This window comes from Strigops habroptila, chromosome 10, assembly GCF_004027225.2.
Source record: "Strigops habroptila isolate Jane chromosome 10, bStrHab1.2.pri, whole genome shotgun sequence".
NCBI classification, from domain to species: domain Eukaryota; kingdom Metazoa; phylum Chordata; class Aves; order Psittaciformes; family Psittacidae; genus Strigops; species Strigops habroptila.
Genome location: NC_046359.1, coordinates 17591886 through 17608959, shown reverse-complemented (window position 1 = coordinate 17608959; position 17074 = coordinate 17591886). Strand labels below are relative to the sequence as shown.

The 17074-nt window shown below is 36.8% G+C and overlaps 1 long non-coding RNA gene across 1 annotated transcript in view; it reads right to left on the bottom strand.

Annotated features, from left to right (window-relative positions):
• LOC115613895 overlaps nt 1-17074 on the bottom strand; it is a 273874-nt gene that overhangs the window by 192378 nt on the left and 64422 nt on the right. The window contains exon 2 of the long non-coding RNA XR_003993560.1: nt 2714-2823. This is a non-coding gene — a long non-coding RNA (uncharacterized LOC115613895). The remainder of the gene's footprint in view (nt 1-2713; nt 2824-17074) is intronic.

Genomic DNA, 17074 nt, shown 5'->3' with positions numbered 1-17074 from the left:
TACATGTGCAGTATCTTTAAAAGAATCCTTTCAATATTATAATACCATATGAAGTTTCTCAACATATATGAAACAGTTTAGATTTTCCACTTTTTACCATTGTTGTTGTTTGACTGCATTCCAGCCACAAAAAATTGCCAAAGTTTGTATCAACTGGAACATGTAAGTTCTTCCTACATCCCACCATCTCCTCTAAAAACTTAACTTTATCATATTAATATATCTTTCTATAGTAGGCTTCCCTGGTCTAGCTAATGGAATATAGGATTTAGGAACAAACTAGAACTATTATCATTTTACAGATTCTAAATGTATATTACTGTTTAGAATAATAGGGGTTTCACATCATGCGTGGTGACATTCAGTTTTCCCTTAATGTCCACCTTAGCTTTCATCTGGTTAGAAAGCAGCAGTGGGGGCTTTTGAGAGTCTACATGAGCTCTGAGTGAATACCATAGTGAGAAGGGGATGAAGATGCCCTTTCACACACACGTGCTCTTTTCTTGAAGAGTCTGATTGCAAAGAGGAACAAAACTGACAAATAAGACTGCCAAAGCAAGCAGTGGGGGGTTGTTGTTGCTGGGTTTTATTGGGCTGGGTTGTTGTTGGGGTTTTTTTGGTTGGGTGTTTTGTGGGTTGGGGGCGGGGGGGAGGTGTTTCTTTTTTTTGTTTGTTTTGGGTTTTTTAGTTCGGTGGGTTTTTGGGTGGTTTTTTTTGGGGGGGGGTTGGGGGTTTTTTTTGGTTTTGTTGTTGTTTTGGTTTTTGGTTTTTTTTTTCTTAAATCAGGGCAACATAGAGTGGCATTTCTTAAACAATTTAAGACATCATCACAGGTTTTTTTTAGTTTGGCCACAAAGGAAACACTGTGGACTGGATTCTGTTCTCATGCTGGTGGACACAGGAAATAATTGCAGTAAAACGTGGTGTAGTATACCTCTGGAAAAGGAGACAAAAACCTGCAGTGTTTACACATATGCGATAGACATCCTATTCTCTGTGTAAAGAAGTTAGTCCTTTCACTAGACCTGTTACAAAGCCCTTATTTCGTCATGAATCAGTGCACATTCAGGATGCAAAAACAGGCTCAAAAATGTATGGCACATTGCTGATAAGGAAGAGAAGAAAAGAAAAGGTCAAGTCTTTGAAGCAAATTGGCTAATTCAGCAAACAAAAAGCTTGATTAGGGAACAACACCGAACTCAATGAATACCCAGGGAACTGCCTCAAGGATTAACAGGTGCTAGATAACCTATATCAAAACATCAAACAATATCTTTACCTCTCCTCCCCCCCCCCCCCCCCCCCCCAATAATTTGTCAGTGGAAACAAGTGAGGTGATGTTTTCTTTGCTATTTATTTGGCTCCCTAGTTTCAAACTTGTATGGTTAGCATGTGGGAGACATACGATTTGAAGTGCAAAGCCAGCAGAAATTGGTAACAGAGGCAGGCAGAAGATGCCCTCCAACAGATGAAAAAGATGTGCTATATGTCTGTCCATTTCACTGTGTAAATACCTACTTCCACCAAAAATAATAGTAACCAGTTTTGCTGGTAAATATGTCTATCAATTTATATGGAATATTTAAACACACCTTTTCCATTATCAAGTGTAAACACACCTCTGGAAACTGTATTGCCTCTGTCTTACTTCATTATAGTACTTCAGCATGTCATAAGAATGGCTTTGACTAATGCCATTAATTTGCCTCTTCTATTCTCAATGCTTGCATTTCTCTACTTTTCTAACTTGAACCCTAGACACAGACTTAAGGTAACAAACATTTACAGACTTTAACAATGGCAAAGCAACTATTCCAGAAAATATAGCACCATTCACAAACTGACAGAAGAGCAATGTCAAAACACTTAAAAAGGAGAAGAGCAAGACAGTGGGGATTTTAACATCAAATGCTTAACCTGATATTTGGACAAGAGACTGGCCTGCTATTTCTGTTGTGTTAAAGAGCAGTCAGTGGAACATTTTGATATCCAAATTTGGTTTGTCAATGCGTTTAGCCAAATGAACCACCAGTGCTTTGGATCTCATTATTGCATGTCTGGACACTGTAAATCAGAAGTGAGAGTTCAGTTATAGTATGAGGAGCCTTGCTTTTAATGTTATTGTTTATACAATACTTAACATTGCTCACGGATACTATAATCAGATTAACCATAGGCACAAAACACAGAAGCAAAAATAGTGCAAAAAAACATAGTGCAAAAATAAAACTGAAAACTTCTTTCTAAATATTTTCTCTAATTTATTTTTTCCCTGTGATTTGAATTATATTTGTAACATAGTTATAGTTATTTTGTTCTTAAATGCATTGTGGTATGTGTCATACCAAAAAGAACATTTGGCTGGAATCGAATTTGAACTAAGATACTCCACATGGAGGTAAAGATGCTTTCAAGCTGAAAGAAAAGATAACATTTCAAGCTGTGTATCAGGATGTTTGCATAGCTCTAAAATCATCGAAAAATAGAAAAATTTTATATGGGTTTTTTTTTTTTTTTTTAAGTTTTAAAACATCCTCAAACAGCTTAAGACAAATAAATGTTTTTTTTTATTTATTCAGTAAATTAACAACTCTAGGTTAGCACATACAAAAACAATGAGAACAACATCCAACACAGGTCACTGCAAATTTGGGCACTGCACATTAAATACTGAAGTCAGTATTTAATAGGTATGTAAAGGCACAACACTTACCATGGACAAGGAAGAGGAGTATGTATTATGTTTCAGATGACTGTAAATCATCCAATGGGTAGCCCATTATACCATAGGCTGATGAAAGATTCGGCCATAACCGTCAAGATCTTAAAAATAACAAAACAGAAAAGATAATCAGACATTGAAATAGTAAAAAGTGAGTGTTTCTTATTTAAAATACAGTTTGACTGCTCTTTAAAGCATACTTTTTAAAAGACAAAAACACAGTTAGAAAACAGCCTGTTGCACACCATCTCCATCCAGCAAAAGCTTCTTGTGCAACCACTGCAATGTATTTTGCTCAGATACTCAATTTGCAGATACTTTGCAGGTTTTTTGGCTTTCAGCTGACTTTTCAGCATTCAGACCCTATGTTTGTTGATGTTTGACAACAGTCTTATGCATCAGCATTTTACTCAAAACATTTTCAAGCTCTATTTTATTTTCCTTTTTGTTTCTTTTAAGCAGGACTTTACAGTGTACTTTCCACCAAAGCATAAAATCCACACACCAAAATTAGCTTCAAGGCTAGGTGACAGGGAAGAGCACAGCATATACACAGCACACACGTCAGCAAGTGCGTGACAACACCAACACCTCTAACACAAGGTACACTGCTTAACTTGGGTTAGGAGCACAGAGAGAACAAGAACACTCATTGTCTCATTAATAGCAACATATTTCTATTAATTCCTTGTTTCTATTTCACTGAACACAAAGGCCAGACTGACAGAAAGCTCATCAGAGGATCTACTCTCAAAGTTTAATTTTCAGACCCCGATGATGTAAGAAAAGTAAGAGAGGCAGGCTCCAGGTCAAACAGCTGTATAGCACTGAAGTAAAAGCTGAGGTAAAATTCAGCTTTTATTCACTGAATAAAAACAGAGCTTTCTGGGAAAAAAAATTATTACTGAACCATTCTTTCATCATTCCTCCAAATTCCCAGAAAGGGCAGCAACTTACACTCTATCTCAAACTGAAAATTTGACAAATTTGGATTTGAGGCTTTTTGGTTGGTTGGTTTGCTTGGGTAATTTTTCTCAAAGCAAAAAGGGACGAGAGCGTTCTACCACCCTTGGAGCATCCCATTCCAATAGTTTCAGATTTAAATATTTCCTCTTAAAAGAAGTTTTTTTATTACAGTTATATTTCAAGTCAAATCTTAGATTAAAAAAAGTCAACACTAAAGTGGAAGTGTATTCCAGCACAGAGATTCCTCTTCCATTGAACATTTTTAAAGTGAGGGGTTCCAAAACATGCTTTTCAGATACAGAATGAAATTTCAATGATCTCTCTGAACTGGGTTTTACATTTTCCATAGAACTGTGCAAATCTTAGAAAGGAATTTTCTTTTCACCTTAAATAAGGAAAGCTTAGGTAAAATGAACATAATTTTCTGACCATTTTGCACAGATTATTTTTGTTTGCATCATACTTTTCTTCCCCATCCCTTCTGCTGAAATTCTACATCTAAATTCTGTTAGTAGCTTAAGGGCAGATCTATGACCCACCCAAACATTTCACCTTTCTGTTCTGCCTTTCTTCTCTAAAAAAAAAATTACAAATGTTGAATTACAGGCTCAGCCAAGTAATACATAAATTTGTGAAAACTAGATGGATAGAAAATGTCATCACACAAATTTACTACAACCAACTCTTATCCAGATTCATTGTACAAGGGAAATAAATTCTTAATTGTCCAACACATGAGAATATTTTAGCATGGTGGAGACCTACATGGAAGTCAAACTAAATATGCTTAGGAAAAGGCATTCTACACACACACACGATAGCTTTTGATGTGCACGTTCTTCTAAATACCTTTCTGTATTCATTTTCCAATGCAAAGTTTCAAAGGACAAGGACAAAATTACCTATTTTCAAGTATGATCAGGCTTTGTTCAGAAAAATCAGCAACTTTAAACACATCACAGTGACAATACAACTTCTGAATAACTATACCCTTGTTTAAATAATTACCCTGTCTTAGCTTGAAGTAAACTTGCAGTTAAAGTAAATTTGTTTTTATATGTCCATGGACTAGTTACAGACACATGATCCATCACTGCGTCTCAAATGCAAGAGAAGTGACTTACTGCTGCGAAGTGCAGTTACTAAAACATTTTAACAGAAGCCCCTGACCATCATTCAGCCACACGATTGAGAGCTTTGTCTTGCAGGACTAGATTCCCAAGTTGCTCTTAAGGATGCTTTAGTGACCAACTTACAAGGCTAGAAATGGTGTTTACACATTGTGCCGACAGCCTTAATCTTTCAAGATGACATCTGCAGAGCCAAAACAATACAAGTTTTGGCCTTCCTTGGTATTTTGACTGTCCATAAAACCAAAAGCCATTAAAGACGTCAATGTTTTCAAATACTTTAACAATATGAAGAAAAATAAACCTTGCATGGATTAATGTGTTTTTTCGGGTTTTTGGGGTTTGGTTTTTTTTTTTTTTGAGTACACACAAAACCAAGTAAGGTATTATTCACAATACAGAGGCTTTTTAAGGACCCTACTAAATATCAGTGAAAGTTATAAAACATCTGAAATGTAATCAACTAAAAATCTGCTCATTGTAGCCAGGGTCTTGATCTGTTCCCAGCACTTAAGTGGCACAGGTAGACAGTATGAGTTTATTTGTGACTTCGCTGGACAAAAAATATCTGGTTGAAATTAGTCACACATACAGCTACACGAAAAACAGCAGTCCCTGTGCATCAGCATTATATAGGTATGGCACATCCCTGCAGCCAGACACTGCAAGGTGAGCAGTGACCAACACAAGTACAGGGACTGGCACCAGTTACCACCTCCAGCACAAAGGGCAGCCTGCTCTGAGAGCAGTGGTTCTAAGGTCAGTAGAATACAAAAAGACTCAGATGGTCTCCAAGAATGAAATAAAGATTTTTTTCCTGGATTCATGCCTCAGACATGTGGAGACAGTTTTAGACTGTATGTATGCCTCTCTGCCATCTCCACAGAAGCCTTTCTAAAGAAGGGCAATTTTGTGATTGTCCTATGCAGCTACATAAGTATCCAGATGGACCACGAATTTGCAATCAATTTCATTAATTAGAAAACTTGCTTTGAAGGAAGTGAACACCACTGACAGTAGTTTGCAAGCAGTGTTCTCTACTGAAATCTAAGCTGTTACTTCAATAAAGGCAAAGGGTTTTTTTCCTAACAAGCAACCTGCACTGAAAACTAATTAGAAACCACAGGTATTTTGTGTATATTTCACAATCAGTGAAAGGCTAATCTCAAATAGCTCAGTGCAAATGGCTCAGCTTGTACAGACAACATCCATGAGTCATTCATACACCCTTTACAGTCAGTTATCCAAGCCTGCCCCAGCACTGCTCACCTGCAAGGGCAGAGTCATTCATGCAGTGACCACCTCTCCTACTCCGCATGCGTCCCTCTGAACCAAAACACGTAGTTAGTATTGAATATGTGTTTACTTGTTGTACACATCAATTTTCACCCAAAGCATATCACAGCTTTGTGTACCTGTAACCTCTAATTCTAAACGTAATTCTTGACCCTCGTTCTTTCTGTTTTTTAAATTGGTCAAACCCATGATTACTACCTGGTATAATGTAAAAGAAAATGCAGAAACAAAACAGTGTTGCCAGCTACACACTGCAAACCAGGACAGACACACTGTGTAAATGCATAAAAGTGCTAAAGAGCTTTGATGATAAAACACTCAATGCACAGCTTGTTTTTAAATCATTGACTATGTTCAAACTGTTATTTATACAGTTTTCTTCATTTAAATGAAACTTTCTCATTAAGTTTGGTTATGCTAATATTCGCATCAATGACACGCTAAATGCCAATTATTATTATAACACAATGAAGAATAACAAGATATTAATTGTTCACTGCAGGAAGAGAAACTGGATGCATCTATCCCCTTATAAAGAACAAAACTGGACCATATCCAATGACTAAATGCACTGACCCTGGCAACTACTGTAACTGTTGTTTTAACCAAACTTTGTTTAATGTTTTGAATATGCAATATTTAAAAACTGTGGAGTAGCATATTATTGCTTGAAACCCACAGGTTTGTTTTAAACAGTGAGACCTTATAACCACAACGTCTAATGAGTACTGACAAAGTGTTTTTTGGTCCTTACATAAACTTTACCACCCACTGAACTATTTTCAATGTCTAACCAATTTAGCTTACACTTACAACAAAAAAAAAGTACTACTCAGAGGCCAAAAAATATGATTTTCCGTTAAAATACTCTTTTCCAAAAATAAAAAAAAAAAAAAAAAAAAAAACCAAAAAATAAATGTAATAAAGCTGCATTCAGAACACAGTTAATTAAAAATGCATCTGGCAGCATGCACGGTTCAAAAAAAAAAAAAAAACCCACACAAAAAAACCCCTGAATTTTCACAAACAATTGGCTGATACTAACTTTTCAAACAATAGATTTTCAGTCTCAGGAAGGAAGGACTGTTTACCTGGGATCTTTGAATAGTGAGTACTGCTTGGAGAAATTGGAACTGTGAAACATAATCTACACTTCTCTTGCATCTTTTTTTGCTTTTTTCCTCCATAACGATCCCTCACCTTGCTACATCCTTATTCAATGTTTTCAATGAATTTAAATTATCTCACTCAATACTTCAGCGCTGTGATTTTTATGAAGTTCTTTATGACTACTGTAATTTTAAAATAAAAATTCTAGTAATGAATTACTGATGAACAGTCTCAATTTGGTCTTGAAATTTAGGTAGGAGTCCACGTAGGCGCTAGTGGTATCTATTTCTTTTGAGTATTTTTAGAAGTATCTGGATGAACATTTTGCTTCTAATTTCCCATTCAAACCATGGTCTTCATTTAGGCTACTTCAGACCTTTTATTAAGTTCTTCGTGGGAAAAATACCCATTTTGCTGCTGTAAGGGAACAGGACAGAAGAATCGACATGTCAGTTTATATCAACAGGTTCTGAATATCACCTCTTATATGCATGGTATACATTTAATACCATCTGAGTACAATTTAAAATGCTGTGTAATTTCAAAATGACTTTTCTCCTAAATCAGTCCACGAACTCCCCTAGTCACTCAATTTCTTTCATTAGCAGGACATCAGGCGAAGAAATAAGGCTAATGTATTTCCTGTGAGAGCTCTGTTCTGAGCAAATTTGTAATGAAAATGTGACATTTATTTTCCAGCACTGCTGGTGCATGTCCTTTCTATGATGCAAAATTAGCATGTATGCAGTCTCTAACAGATTCTTGACCAACATACACCACGAAGAACTGTACTCTGTCCCTGTCAACTACTTATTTCCTCTTTTTACACTAGAGAAGCAGCTTTATTCTTTTCCACCTCGCAGAAAATGGCTGACCCACCAGAATATTTTTACCGTATTGGTAACAAAAAGGAGAAGTCACATGCAAAAATACTGCTTCTCACCACATTTAAATTCTGTGAACAGTCATTGATATTGCTTGGCAAAGCAAGTATTTATATCTTCATATCCTATAAATCAAATAGTATTTAGGGAAACTACAGAACTCCCTGAGCAGCCTGTTGCGCTACACAGCAGTTAAAACCAAACCCAACTTTGTTTTGTAGTTATTTCACCACCTTCTGCCTGTGTGATGTATGAATAAAGTCATAATTGATGGTTTGAGCAGATATTCTACCATCTAGCAATAACAGTTCATTAAAAAAACCAACCAAACAAACAAAAAAACCCAAAACACAAGACAACAAAAAAAAAAATCCCAACCCAATATCAAAAGAAAATTACTTTATCCAGAAAAGAATCCTTATCCAGGATTGACTGTGGATGGAGCTGGAGAGCAGAACATGGTTCCCTTGGTTAACTTACCAGCAGCACCGCGGTTGTGCTTAGCATGTGCCCCCAGACCTAATCTTTTAATGAACTGATGTTAATTCCCAGTAAACCACTAAATATTCCAGCCATATCATCACTTGTGGAAAAAATACCACCTATATTACATTGCAATACAACCTGCCTAGGGAGAAATGAGGCTGTTTTTATCATAAGTGTCATTCATCCTCCTCTTCACTGGTATGTAAGACACCTAGCTTTATGCAGCAAATACCCACTATACACACCGATTAGGATTACAAAATATGACAGCAATCCTTGTTTCTTGGGAGCAAAGATAAAACATAAGATGTAGGGGAAAGAAAGCAGCTATTTCAGAGTCTGTGGATTATAGGATGAGGTCTCACTATATAAGGTAATTTAAGCAGTCAGTAATTGACCATTATGCACTGCAAAAACTGATGTTAATCATGACCTTATAAATAAAACTGTTCAACTGTCTCTCCATTCTCCATTCACGGCCTTTGTATTAGTTGCCTTAGTTGTCTTCACCTGGCAACTTTTGATGTTACATGTTTGTCTAGTGTTCATTAGCTGCAATTCCCTTATGGTCACGTATATGGTTGCTCTACAGACTTCCTCTGGGGCCCCAGATCTTGCTCAGTGTTTTCTTTTACAGACACAGGTGTGAAATGCTGATTCCGCACACACACACCCCCAATAAACACAGTGAGCAGGAAAAAAAAAAATTGCACTTCACAGAACTGCTTGGGAAGAAGTTGGAAAGTGCCAATACTGTACCTCACCCACCTTGTACATGAATGAGTTACTCAACATTTGAAGTGCTGCTTTCCCCTGAAGGTTGCTAGTGCTGCTCTAAGCAATTCACAGGCCTCCCGTTTACATAAGCAGGTTCAGGGATACGGAAGGTTAGAACCTCAAATCAAGGAATGCAGGAACCAGGAAAATTACTCCTTGTCACCTGGCAAAGGGAGCCAGCTGGCCCATTTGTCAGAGCTTTTTCCTCTGAAGGATCAAAAAAATAATGGAGATACTAAAGGCAGAGTGAGCAAATTTTCTTTGCATCGCTAGAAGAATTGTATTGGAAGTAGCATCCTGAAAGCAGGAGGAAAATCACAAGAGATAGGAAAAGGTAGAGTTAGAAAGTTTCATTACATTTATTTCTCTGTGAAAATACTGTACAGCAGAATCACTAAAGTGATTTTGCTATAATGGATGAGACATACATACAAATTTTAAAAGGCTTTGAGGAAACAGAGAATATCCATCAGTTCACAATATATGCAGCTCTTTAAATTGCCAAGCAAATTAGTTCAGCAGATGTCTTTTGTTATTAAGGCATAAGTACATATTGTACAAATCCCAGATAGTCAACTTATATTACTGATTTTTATATGGGTGATAAAACCTAATGTTTAAAACCCTAGTTTCATCATTGTTTTAGCATAATTCTTATCGTAACTTAACCTCAGGCAACAAAAAAAAAAAAAAAAAAAAAGAGAGAGAAAAGAATTATCAAGATGTTAGGCAAATCTGAATATTCTTTTTCTACATTACTTTTGTTCTGTGCTACTATAGTATCTAGGAAGGTCATTTTTGGGGGAAATGAGAAGAGACAGGCAGTATTTTTTCTGCTAATAAGATATAAACAAATAAGATAAAGAATTCTGATACTAAGAGGATGTACTGTACTTTGCTATGTGGTAGCTTTATTAGTAGTAATTATGAGAATAAGTTACACACAGAAATCATTAAAGAGAGATTAACGGCTTATGCTAAACTATAAAGGCTATGACCTAAAGACTACCCTTCAGATATGAAAAAAGCTTCAAAAGGCAAGCTAGAACATGCTAAAAATGGAGGGATAATCACTTAATAAATTTGAGGTACATGCCTGAAGAACCGTACCATACTTGTTTCATTCGAATAGGAATTAGCAATCCAAATGGAAAGAGAAATCATGGTTTTCAGTCTTGATAGACTTCCGTAGAACACCTTCTGCTGAAACTATTCTTTACCCTTTTCTGTAGATGAAACACGTACAAATGCTTGTGCATAAGAGCAATATTTGTACTGTACAAAATAAAACAATTCCTCAACCTCACTTCTTAGTGGATTATAACTTTGCTAATTCAACCGACTGGGCTACAGGTATCCATGCCAATGGACTTTTTCTGCTTTCAAAGACCCAAAAGAATTTTTTAGTCATTGCAAATTTATCTTTTGAAGACACTCCAGAATACTCAGCCCAAGTGCTGACTTTATTTCCTCGCCCGCAGCATGTGGCCTACATCCTCAGAAACATTCCTGTAAGCACAGCAGCAAAGCCTTGATCCTCCTGATATTGACAGGCCGACAGATTTCTATCTGCATCAAGGAGGCCAGGCAGTGTGTGAAGAAAACTGTTTTAACACAGTGTTTGAATGGTAAGCACCATTATGTAGTGTGACAAGCATTCACTGATATAATGCGACTCTTTCCTCTGTCCTTCAATAGTCAACTATTGAAGGGGAGCCTAAACATCTAACACTTGCTGTCACTTAGCTATTAGAGAGGAGAGTGATTTCAAGGTTGGTAAAGGTTTAAACAAGAGGCTATCGTTCTTTTTCTACATTCTATTTCAAAATCCCATAATAAAACACTTAGAATAATTTAACAGAACATCAACAAAGAAAGATGCTTTCATTAAGACATGATACTCTTCTGCGGTCACAACTTTATCCCTCTATCCTTATTATTCATGATCATTATCTCATACTACCCATATAAATTTTGTAACTGTGTTTTATACAAAATAACAGGATCTTGTTCTGAACAAATCCTACAAGAATACAAAACTTTGATCCTATATTAGAACCAGTATCAAAAGGGGGGAGGGGGAGGGGGAGGAGGAGGGAAGAACAATTATGTAATTACGTTTATTTTACCCTTGTGAAATATTAGAAATTGTTTTGTTTCATTTAACAAATGCAATCTACTTATTCTCTCTCCCTCTCTTTTTTATCAGATTACATGTAAAAAGTGACTTCTATTTCATTTTTACAACTCAAAAATTTTGTTTGAGACATTTTTTGCTCAAGAGACATCATTTCCACACGGTGGAAAGGTGCTTAACCATATTGCTGTATCAGTTCTAAGCTTTTTTAAAGTATTAGAGGATTTTGAAAAACTAGTTGGAGTTTTGAACACACTCAAAATAGATTTGTGTGTTTACAAAGCTTAAGTTGTAAGAGAAGATGGGGGGACGTGTTTGGGGGTTTTTTTTCTTCATTTAGATTCATGTTATGTTGGTTTTGTCCTTCAGAAAGAGTGGAATTCTAGTTTGAAAAAAAATCTGATAACTAAAAACACCTTATAAGCATTTAATTTTCATTAGTATTTCATTAGTATTTTGCTACCACTGCTATTTTTCTTAATAGAAAAATAAAGTTCTTCCCAGAATATTATTTCTGTTTCTTCAGTTTCTGTACTTTGTGACCGCTCCTTTTGCAACTTGCTTCAAAAAAAAAACAAAGTCACATAAGTTATAGGATATCCAGATTTCAAAGACTACTGCATTCCATACATTGCATCAATAACTCAAGAACAAGATCATACAGAAGAACGGCATCAAATTTAACCCTATTGTCCACTGTAAATAATTAGAAGGATACATCTGAAATTCGTATAAATCCCTTTGGTACTCACAGAACATCCATTGCTATGGTATCAAAAATCAAGTTCAGTAGCAAATTTCTGACATTTAAAGTAACAGAAATATCACATCAAGCTTTCAATCAAAATGTGCAATGCCTAGCAGTAAAACCACAGCACTGAGTTCAAATCTTCTGTTTTCTCCATCCAAATCCTATTGGCATAAACCGTAAATGTGACAAAACTAGAAATAAAGAGGAAATGTAGATTACATTATGGTAAAATAAGTTTAAGGGTAGGCTTTCCTAGCAGTGATTATGCCTTCACTAGACAGTATTTTAGTTTCAAAATCTGTAGTTCAAAACTGGGCAGATGAAAGTGTATGACAGGTAAATAGAGTAAAATGAGTCCAAGCGGTATGACTGCTAACTCAGAAGGGGTAATTTGGCTGTAACTACCAAAAAAACCCAAGGGGTCTTATATGGAAGAAAAATCAACATGGCAGATTTCTCATTTTCACTAATAACTTCATTGAACAATGTACCAATTACACACAGAGAGACAGAGCTGAAGACTCTGCATTCCTTTCTAAAACAATCCAACATTTGCTTTTAAAGCAAACCACCCATGAATGACATGGTCAACAACCCTGAACAAAGCTGATGAGGAAGTAACATACCAAAACCATAACAACCCTAAGGTTACCCCTGAGACTGGCTTCTGCAGGTAAGATATCTTGTGGGGGGAAGAAAAGGAAAAGGGCAGGGGGGAGACAAAGTGGAGAAATGCTGATTGCTTATGTGGAGTTTAGTTTCAATATATCCCAATGAAATCAATAAAGATCAATACTATCTACACCTGTAATTGCAACAGTACACAGCACTACTGACAGGATAGTATCTGAAACACACTGACTTTTCCCTCCTAGCAGAGTTAACCAGCAAGTCCTCAAACACTCTGGCCACAGGGAACTGTTTTAGATGGCGACCACAGTAAGTCAACAAGCATTACTAATCATCTCTTTCCAGGCAAAGCAAACTATTTTTGTAACAAACTTTCTCCAAAAGCTTCTAACAGACAGCAATTGTAAATGTATGATTTTAATCTCATCTTGTGGAATTTGTGCTGAAGTTCACTTTGTACATCCAGCCAAATTAAAGATTGTCTTGCCCGGTGACCTGAAAACATTTGATTCTTCCAAAGATGCTAATATCTTCCTCTATAAACCAGAGCATAGGCCACCAAAGTGAGACAGCTGAAGACTTCCTAATAAGTAATACAGGCTTATACATTTTATTTCATATAAAATACAAACTACATAATAACTTCTCCATATTCTATTTGTTTCTTCCAACGTACAATTCATGCATGGATGGTTTGTTTGGTTTTCTTTCTTTTCATGCTTCTGCTTTCCTTAGTTCTTTGTCATGCTTGAAATAGCTTTTCTGGCTTTTTAAACACACTCGTTTGAGAACATGTAGGAAAATCAGAGTACTGCACTGCCCCAGAAAGGCATCCAACAAGTCAGTTGGACTGTCAGTTCCAACTGTGGCCAAAAGCAAATGCCCAGGCAGTAACATAAGTGATCTCTAACCAAAAAAAAGGGCTCCGAGCAAATGTCCTGCAGCAGCAGAGCAACACATGGGAATTGGGAAGTAGTATGACTGACTGGCAGTGTCAGCTGGCAGAAACGTGTATTCATGCCTGGAAAGTTTCTTTCAGCTCTTCCATCTTAACGTTCCAAGACTCTCAAAGCATTTTAAAAGTAAAATAAGCACATTAACTTTTTTAAAATCTGAAAATTACTACAATACCAAGAAGAACATCTTCAAACTTGTATCAACCCTATGGGACATTTCTTGTTTTCCATCGTTGGTAAGCCTTCAACTGACCTTTTCCTTTTCAAGATCTTGTGTGCAACCTGTACAGTGGCTCATTCTGCAAGAGATTAAGTACTATGTCATTGACATGACTCAGGAAAACAGTTAATTAGGCAGTTGTGTTACTGCTTGCAGGACTGCCTCTTAGACCTCTCCATATGCTTCTGAATACACAGCTTACTACAGCTTCATCATGTGTATGTGGCCCAGAAATACGCAGAAAAGGTTAGAGAAATACAAACAAGTAAATGCCAAATCACCAGCTGGGATTCTGTAACCTAACTCTGAAATTCATTGGAATCTCCCTGATTTCGAAGAGCTGATACCTACTTAAACACAGGGATCTTAAAGATTAGCATTCTGAAGGAAGGCAATAGAAAATGCGAGAATAGATATAAAGGGGCAGGAAGCGACTACGTGGCAAGAGGGGAGGAGAATTACAAGTGAAAGGTCATGAACAATATCTAATCAGATTTTACCTGAGCTGTTCATCTCAGCAGCTCTTCAAATTAAGGAGAGTACAAATCAGTGCACACTTCAGGGTGAAGGGGATGAGGCTGCTGTTGAGCAGGTACCAGCACACCGAGTGTGAGAAAATGTCTCTATTTGATACAAAGACAGAAATTGTCACCTTGTCCCCCTGTTGGCAACTGTTCTAAACAAGAAGCACAGCACCTACCATGGAAGGCAGAAATGACTTAAAGCTCTTGAGATCAACAGCTTGGTCCTCGTATGGTATTTACAGGGGAATGCTGCCAAGGCATTGACCTCTGACAAAGCCAAAAGTGTGTGAATCAGAGATGTTCAGCATAATCCCCTCGTAAAATCTAATGGTGAGTCATCAGGCACAAATAGCTTCCTGCTTGGTTTGCAAACAAGAAGAAAGCAGGAAAGGGATGAATGAATGAATAAATGGTTTGTATATTTCTTTTCTCTGAAATGCTAGCTCTAAAGAGGATACAGGAGGAGAGTAGGCAGGAGTGGTACACGCACAGTGGTTGCACGTGGATATAATGTATGGAAAAGGGTAAACGCAAGGGTCACAGAGAAAAGAAACAAACCTAAGAAACAAACGTAGCTCCAGGCAGGAAGAATAATGCCCTAAAGAGAGATTGATTGAGAGACATATTTTCAGCATAAGCATTGCTCATCATTCTTAGGCCTGAATGAGTAATGTCTGTCTTCTCCACTGTAGACATTTTACAATCTTTCTTCCCTAAAAGATAAGTATTCCCTAAAGTAGCTTTGTAGTGAGCACTGGAAAGATGTCTGTCTTCTTCAATTATTACAACTATTCTAGGTTTCCAGATAAAAGTATTTAAATGACCCTGCATATCATAAGGGGCTCTTCATGAAGTTACGGCTGGACAACCAGTTGTACATACCCATATATCAGCAACAAAAAGTCAACTGTGTTTCCTAAAGGCAGAGAGTCAAAGAGGTCTATAAAATCATTTAAACTTAGATTCTAAGGCATGAAAATGACCTAGCAGAAATCATTTTCCAAAGTCACCTTCAATGTCATGTGAGAAAGTATTTTAAAGGATGAATTTTCCCTATGAATAATTAAAAGGCAAAACTTTCCTTACAGTTTGTGCCAGGTATGGAGCTGGAGCTGTACATTTTTCCCTGTAATCTGCTAACATCTCACAGGTAGCTTCGCTGTTTCTCAGTTCATTGCTTGGCTAGAGATACTTAAATCTGGACATGTCACGTCCTTGGAGTCACTTGTTTATCCTAGGAGAGCATCAGGAAGAGATCTGCTTTCAAAGACAGTAGTGTCAGCTGATGCCGTTGTGATAATGGTACCAGACTGACCTTCACCAGGAAGATTATCCATTCCTTGCTTCAACATACCATTCCTGCAAGGCCTTGAGAAAGTCCCTTAACTACTTCATACTCCACCTCCGAAGAGGATTCAGGTGTGTGAGAGTCTATCAGGTTATAGGAATTCTATCAAAAACCCTGTTTAATCAGGCTGCATCTGGATTCAGATTCCTCAAGTCTCCCTAAAAGGGATTCCCTTCCCCCCACCCCAACATGTATTTTGGCTTCTGAAAAAGGTGGAAACTTAAATTAATATTTTTGAATGTTTATTATTGCTTCCTGCTGTAAACATGATCAATTCTGAACCACTTAAAATGCTTTGGCATATAGCCAAATAATGTGAAAAATTAAATTTCAGTTATATAATTTTCTTTTTTTCATTGTCAAAATGCAAGTTTTCTCTGGTTTATAACTTTCTGGGAATGGCCAGTTTTACTAATCACAGATCTCTCCTGAAGCTCATTTGGCTATTTAGAATTCCCTTGTGCTCTATAAAAGGCAATTAAAATAAAACTTCACAGTAAGATGTCTTTATCTCATCAGATCATGGATGATTTATTTCTGCTTTATTACTTTGATGTCCAACTGGAATAAACCAGGTTTAGGATAGCAGAAAGAACTAAAGGAAATGAACCAGAAAGGATGGGCAAAAGGTGGGAGTGAAGGGACCCAAAACTTTCTTCTCAGAAATGCAGACGTCTGTTAAGGCTACAGGAAGTCTTCACATTATCAACTCACCTTTAACTTTCATGTTTTTGTCAGAAAGCCACAGGGAAGAGGCCTCAGCTCCAGGGACAGAAAGCCAACAAAACATAAAACTTCACACACTGGAATGGAGCAGAACACTTACAGTGCCTCCAGGTGCCTTTGCATAACCACAGCAATTTAGGCTGAAGGAGTGGAAGTCACAGTTAAGAATTCAAAGACTAAAACTAAGGGTAAAAATACTTGGTAATCAAAACCAATTTGAGTTTGGGAAAAAGTTCATTCAGTGAATTTGTCTCTGCCTACCAAAGCAGAGAGGTGCTCTAGGGCATGTACATTTCTCCATATTTGTGCCAGTACAAGTGATGTGAGAATCCAGAATTAGTTTAAAAAAAACATTTGTTAAAAAAGAACAGCTCCTGAGTCTCAAATGAATATATAAACCCTAAACGTGTT